The sequence below is a fragment of the Somniosus microcephalus genome, chromosome 2, assembly GCF_052327205.1.
Source record: "Somniosus microcephalus isolate GS21.2 chromosome 2, FLI_Smic_1.0, whole genome shotgun sequence".
Classification (NCBI taxonomy): domain Eukaryota; kingdom Metazoa; phylum Chordata; class Chondrichthyes; order Squaliformes; family Somniosidae; genus Somniosus; species Somniosus microcephalus.
The window spans coordinates 257,526,175-257,533,266 of NC_140988.1; the positions used below are offsets into that span (position 1 = coordinate 257,526,175).

General features: G+C 52.0%; 1 protein-coding gene across 2 annotated transcripts in view; it reads right to left on the reverse strand.

The window, feature by feature from the left end:
* The window catches only part of rnf180a (ring finger protein 180a), a 259,793-nt gene extending 258,007 nt beyond the window's left edge, over positions 1-1,786 (reverse strand). Inside the window, exon 1 of one of the 2 annotated variants that reach the window (XM_085971336.1) lies at positions 1,274-1,781. The gene's annotated coding sequence lies outside the window, so the exon portion shown is untranslated. Of the gene's footprint in view, positions 1-1,273 lie in introns of both variants that reach the window. The other variant, XM_085971341.1, reaches the window with a different exon arrangement.
* Between the last annotated feature and the right edge of the window lie 5,306 nt (positions 1,787-7,092).

A 7,092-nucleotide genomic window follows, 5' to 3' on the forward strand; every position in this document is an offset into this window, starting at 1 on the left:
ACCGAGTGAACCTTCTTTGTACTGACTCGAGAGCAAGTATGTCCTTTCTTAAGAATGGACACCAAAACTGTACGCAGTATTCCAGGTGCGGTCTCACCAATACCTTGTACAACTGAAGCAATACCTCCCTATTTTTATATTCTATCCCCCTAGCAATGAAAGCCAACATTCCATTGGCCTTCTTAATCACTTGCTGCACCTGCATACTAACCTTTTGAGTTTCATGCACCAGGACCCCCAGATCCCTTTGTACTTCAGTACTTTCCAGTTTCTTGCCATTAAGATAATAACTTGCTCTATGATTTTTCCTGCCAAAGTGCATAACCTCACACTTTCCAGTATTGTATTCCATCTGCCAAATCTCTGCCCACTTACTTAGCCTGTCTATGTCCCCTTGCAGGTTTTTTATGTCCTCCTCACTCACTACTTTCCCTCCCATCTTAGTATCATCTGCAAACTTTGATATGTTACACTCGGTCCCCTCCTCCAAATCGCTAATATAGATTGTAAAGAGTTGGGGACCCAGCACTGACCCCTGCGGAACACCACTAGTTACTGATTGCCAGTCTGAGAATGAACCATTTATCCCAACTCTCTGCCTTCTGTTAGATAGCCAATCCTCTATCCATGCCAGAATATTACCCCCAATCCCATGATTTTTTATCTTAAGCAATAATCTTTTGTGTGGCACCTTGTCAAATGCCTTTTGGAAGTCTAAATACACTACGTCCACTGGTTCCCCTTTATCCACCCTATATGTTACTTCCTCAAAGAACTCCAGCAAATTTGTCAAACATGACTTCCCCTTCATAAAACCATGCTGACTTTGTCCTATTAAATTATGATTATCCAAATGTCCTGTTACTGTCTCCTTAATAATGGACTCCAAAATTTTACCTACCTAAAAGGTTAGAATTACCCCCCCATGTAGAATACTGCAGAAAGGTTAAGGAGGGTTAACCTACACACCCAACTCACAAAAGGTGACTCTGACCAAAGTGTCCTTAGGAAGCCATATAGAAAAAGTAAAACCATAACAACTTGCATTTATATAACACCTTTAACATAGTAAAACTTTCCAAATCACTTTACAGGGCCATTCTCAGACAACATTTGATACTGAGCCACATGAGGAGATATTAGGACTGGTGACCAAAAGCTTGGTCAAAGAGGTTGGTTTTAAGATTTCCTGAACATGGAAGGAGCAATAAGAGGGCAACCGGTGTACACAGTTCATGTTTCCATCGACCACAATTAAGTAAATTTGAAATACCTGAACGCAGAAATAGTACAACACAGGAACGCCTCCACCTTTGAAGGAGCTGCTGTTATTCCAGCGTCGACCTCATTTATTCACCAGCTGCACCGACTCGGGTTTAAAGCCGCACATTCCGGCCCACCAGCAGGGCGCAGTCTGCGGGCGGGCGGCCGAGGCGCAGCTCCAGTCAGCCTCACCTCACTATCCCCCCAGTCCAGGGCTCCACAGCCGGCTCCAAATCGAGGGCCGCTCCTCAAACCCGGGCCCTTTCCGACCGCAGCCGGGAAATCAGCCGCCGGAGGCCTCAAACTCGGGAGCGACTCAACTCCCGGCTCCAGCTGCCAGCTCCAGGCTTCCGGCTCTCCGGGCCCGAGCCGCGGCTCCTCCTCTCCCTCCCGGATCACTTTCTCTATTTCACCATTTTCCTCAAGTTCCTTCTCTTCCCCAACCCAAGGCTGCTTCTCTTGGTCTCTCTCAATCTGAGCTTTCTCTTTTTGGCCGCGTTTTTTCTTACTTTTAGCAAGTACAATTATTTGAATATATACATATTATTAAATCTTTAAAAGGAAATCTTTTATTGGCAGATAAAGGACTGGAATATAGGAGTCTAGTGATTATTACAGCAACAAAAAAATAATTGAGATTCTCTCCGTGATCTGCTGCCACTTGGTGAAAGAGGTTTGAACATGAACCATGAAAGTTTACAGTACAGCCCATAGTGACTGTGCCAACTCTGCTCGAACAATTCAAAATTATTCCCACTGCCCCGCCCCATCTTTCTTTGCTTCAAATACTGAAATAATTCCCAAATGGCAAAAAGGTTCTCAATAAAAAATGGTTGAATTTCACCATTGTTTTCAGATTTAAACAATTGTATTTGTTCATTGTAGCTTTAGCATTGTCATAATGGCCTAAACAAAATATGTGTATATTCAGTTAAAGTGGTATAATGCATCAATACCTGAGTTTCAGACCTGAATAAATGGAGACCTTTAACAATTGTATAAAAATATTATATTGTGGCGGAGACCACATAGGGACAGTAACACAATTCACTATTTATAGCCAATGTTGTTATCGCTCCACGTTATATACGGAACTTGGTTGGGTTATCGGGGCAGGGTCCCTTTAAGAGTCGTCGATTGTGTGATGACATCATAGCCCTGCGACGAGGCCTAGTCCCTCAGTCCATGCGGAGAGTTAATAAAGCTAACACGCGTTTTTCTTTGCTGCTATGAAAGTCTCGCAGTCTTGTTTATTTCCAGCGACTCCTACATTGGTGACCCCGACGTGATGGCGACAAAAGAGACTTTTGTACTAACTGAACCCGAGCGCGCACGCCAGCTTCTCTCTCTACCAGGGCTTGGCGACTCCAAGCCCTCAGAACTGATGGATCACATGTTAACCCTCCTGGGCAAGCACAAGCCGTGCTTCCTCTTCAGAGAACTGTTCCTACAACAGCTGCCAGGGCAGGTACGGTCGGCTTTAGCCAACTCTCATATTAGTGATTTCCGCGCCCTGGCCAAGGAGGTCGACAAATTTTTCTCCGCCGGGCAACAGTACTGCGCGGCCATGCGGGGCCCTGCCCCCACCGCGGCAGCCCCCAAGCATGTGCTTCTACCACGCGCAGTTCGGCCCCAACGCTAAGAAGTGCTGGCCCCCGTGCAGCTTTACCGCGTCGGGAAACGCGAAGGCCCACTCATTAGCTGCCATGGCTGTCGGCCGTTCAGGTAGTCTGTTATTCATTATGGGCACTGACTCTGGATGTCGTTTCCTCTGCGACACGGGTGCCCAGGTGAGCGTCCTGCCCGCGTCAACTGTAGACATACAGGGAGGGAACCACAGCCCCGCCCTCGAAGCCGCCAATGGCAGTTCCATCCGTACTTTCGGGAAACGGAGCGTGGCGCTGTGTTTTGGCGGGCAGCGTTTCACTTGGGACTTTTACAACGAAAGTGTCCACCCCCCTTCTCGGTGCTGACTTCCTCTGCACCAATGGCCTTTTGGTGGACGTCAAAAACTGATGTCTCATCAACGCTGAGACTTTCAGTTCGCTCCCGTGTTCGCTCAGTGGTTCCGGCACAACGAAGTTGTCCAGCGCACTCTCGGCCTCCGATGAGTTTTCCCGCCTCCTCGCCGGGTTCCCGGACCTCACGAAGCCCACTTTCTCGTCCGCCACCACCAAGCACGGGGTAGAACACCACATCCCGACCACCGGTCCGCCTGTCTATGCCCGCGCTCGGCGCCTCGACCCGGGGAAACTCGCCATCGCTAAAGCCGAGTTCGACACGATGGAGCGCCTCGGCATCATTCACCGGTTGAACAGTCCGTGGGCCTCGCCCCTCCACATCGCACCGAAACCAGGCGGCGGTTGGCGCCCGTGCAGCGATTACCAGCGCCTCAACGACGCTACGACCCCCCGACTGCTACCCGATTCCACACATCCAGGACTTTTCCGCCTGCCTGGCCGGGAAAGTTGTTTTCTCTAAAGTGGACCTCGTTCGGGGTTACCACCAGATCCCCGTCCGGCCGCAGGACGTCCTGAAAACCGCAGTGATCACCCTGTTCGGGCTGTTCAAATTCCTCCGCATGCCATTCGGTCTCAAAAACACCGCTCAGGCTTTTCAATGCCTAATGGACACCGTGTTACGGGACCTGCCATTCCTGTTCGTCTACCTGGACGACATTCTCATCGCCAGTGCCACCAGGACGGAGCATATGCCCCACCTCCGGACTCTCTTCGAACGCCTCAGCCAGCACGGCCTAATCGTCAATCCGGCCAAGTGCCAGTTCAGGCTGTCCTCGATCGACTTTCTCGGGCACCGCATCACGAAGGACGGGGCAGTGCCACTGCCGTTGAAAAGTGGAGGCCATGAAGGATTTTCCACGATCCCTCACCATGAGGGCCCTGCAGGAGATTTTGGTCATGGTGAACTTTTATCATTGCTTTGCTCCCCGGGCAGCCCAGCTTATGCGGCCCCTTTATGAGGCCCTCAAAGGCAAGCCCGCCAAGCTCACCGTCGACTGGTCCGAGGAGATAGCCAATTCTTTCATGGACACGAAAAGGGCCCTGGCTAATGCGACCATGCTGGTGCATCCGTTGCCCAATGCGCCGATCGCTCTCACCACTGGCGCTTCGGACTATGCTGCCAGCGCCGTCCACAAACAGTGGGTCAACGGCACCTGGCAGCCGCCTTCAGCCGGCAGCTCTGCCCCAACAAGCGGAAGTACAGCACCTTCGATTGCGAGCTCCTCGGCCTCTACCTCGCCGTCCGACACTTCCATTTCCTGCTGGAGGCCCGCCCGTTCACGGCGTTCGTGGACCACCAGCCATTGACCTTCGCCATGGCCAAAGTTTCTGAGCCGTGGTTGGCCCGTCAGCAGCGCCAGCTTTCCTTCGTCTCCGAGTTCACGACGGACATCCAGCATGTGGCTGGGAAAAACAACCCTGTCGCCGACTGTCTCTCCCGGGCCGTCGCCGGCGCCGTACAGCTCGGCATCGACTACACCCGCATGGTGACCGACCAGGCCTCCGACCCGGACGTCCAGGCCTACAGGACGGCTGTCACGGGCCTTCAGTTAGCGGACATCGCGTTTGACGATGCCGGCACCACGCTCCTGTGCGATGTCTCTACTGGGCAGCCACGCCCCGTCGTGCCCGACGGGTGGAGATGGCAGGTTTTCGATGCCATCCATAGCCTTTCCCACCCGGGCAGGAAGCTGCCACAGAAGCTGGTGGTGGCTAAGTTCGTCTGGCACGGGCTCAAGAAGGACGTTCGCGACTGGGCCAATACCTGCGTGGTATGCCAGCGCTCGAAAGTGCATCACCATACTAAGGCCCCGTTGGTGCCTTTCGCAGTGCCCGAGAGGCGGTTTGACCATGTTAACGTGGACCTGGTGGGGCCCCTGCCGCCCTCCCGTGGGTTCACCCACCTCCTCACGATGGTTGACAGAATCACCCGATGGCCATCCCACTGTCGTCAACAACGTCCGCCGATGTGGCTCAGGCGTTCATCAACACTTGGGCCGCCCGGTTTGGCGCCCCATCTGACGTCTCCTCCGACCGGGGGGCCCCAGTTCACGTCAAAGCTCTGGAACGCTGTCGCCCAAGGCCTTGGGTTGAGACACCACCGCACCACCGCATATCACCCTCAGGCTAACGGGCTGTGCGAACGGTTTCATCGCTCCATGAAGGCCGCGCTCCAGGCCAGCCTCCGGGATGACAGTTGGATTGACAGACTCCCGTGGGTCATGCTGGGACTCAGGACTGCCCCCAAGGAGGACCTCCAGTCCTCGTCCACCAAGCTCGTCTACGGGCAGCCGCTGTGGGTTCCCAGGGATTTCGTCCCCAACGCCACGGACCCTTGGTCTGCAGCCCATCAGCGGTCCACCCTCCTGGACAACGCCAAGGTTTTTGCGCCGGTGCCCACGTCGCAACACGGTCTCCCTCAGTCCCACGTTCCGCCCGACCTTCGTGCGGCGGAGTACGTTTTCGTCCGCCACAACGCCCACCGGGGACCTCTTCAGCCACCCTATGATGGACCATTCCGCGTCCTGGAAGCCAGGGACAAGGCCTTCATGGTGGATGTCGGCGGTAAGCCGGACTACGTTTCCGTGGACCGTCTTAAGCCGGCCCACCTGGATCTGGACCGACCCGTTGGGTTGGCTCAGCCCCCACGGCGGGGCCGACCTCTGGCTTCTGCACCCTCAGTCCACCACCGAGCGCCCGGGGACCCTCCTGCGACCCCCCCCAGTCCCCGCCCCGGACTTAAGGAGCCGTTTCAGCCGTGTGATCCGGGTCCCTCAACGACTGACATTGTCAGTTCTAGTGAATTCTGGGGGGACGTATGTGGCGGAGACCACATAGGGACTGTAACACAATTCACTATGTATAGCCAATGTTGTTATCGCTCCACGTTATATACGGAACTTGGTTGGGTTATCGGGGCAGGGTCCCTTTAAGAGTCGTCGATTGTGTGATGACGTCATAGCCCTGCGACGAGGCCGAGTCCCTCAGTCCATGCGGAGAGTTAATAAAGCTAACACGCGTTTTTCTTTGCTGCTATGAAAGTCTCACAGTCTGTTTATTCGCAGCGACTCCTACAATATATGCTGATCAAGGTTGAAGGAGCCCAAGACATCTTCCATGTAGGGCCTCACAAAATGTAAGGCCAGCACACTAGTCACATAGTTTAGTGTCATCAGCAAATTTTATATTACTTAAAAGTCCTCCATATAATTATGTGTAACATGAATTTCAGGAGACCCAGCACAGACTCCTACAGAACTACATTAAATATTAGTTCTTAAGACAGAGCTTTTTAAATTTACAGGTACCATCTTTTGTCAACTTTTAACCAAAACAACTATTTTACTATTAACTTTACAGTCCTTAATTCCCCTTTATCAGATCTTGCACTGATGTTCTGAATAGAATTGGTCACCTCTTAATGTAGCAATGTTTGAGATTCCAATCTAATCCAATACAAACTTTCAATTGCAAATTGGAGATGTGATTATTCCAATCTTATGAGATCACTTGGATGGAAAGAAAGTGAACTTTCTTGGCATCAATTTATGATGGATCAAAGCTCAGTCATGCTTCAAATCATAAATTCCATGATCCGGAACTCCCAATGAGTGCATCTTGGAAAAGAAGAATGGAAGCTTTACTTCTGACTCGGAGGTAAGAGTGCTACCCACTGAGTCACAGCTGACACTGACATCTGACAAGTAGGTCCTCTTTATTTTTATCCTGTCCAATATTGCTAATATCTTCTCCTTTACTGCTACATTGGCAGCATCCTCTTCAGTGAAGACAGATGCAAAGTACTCAT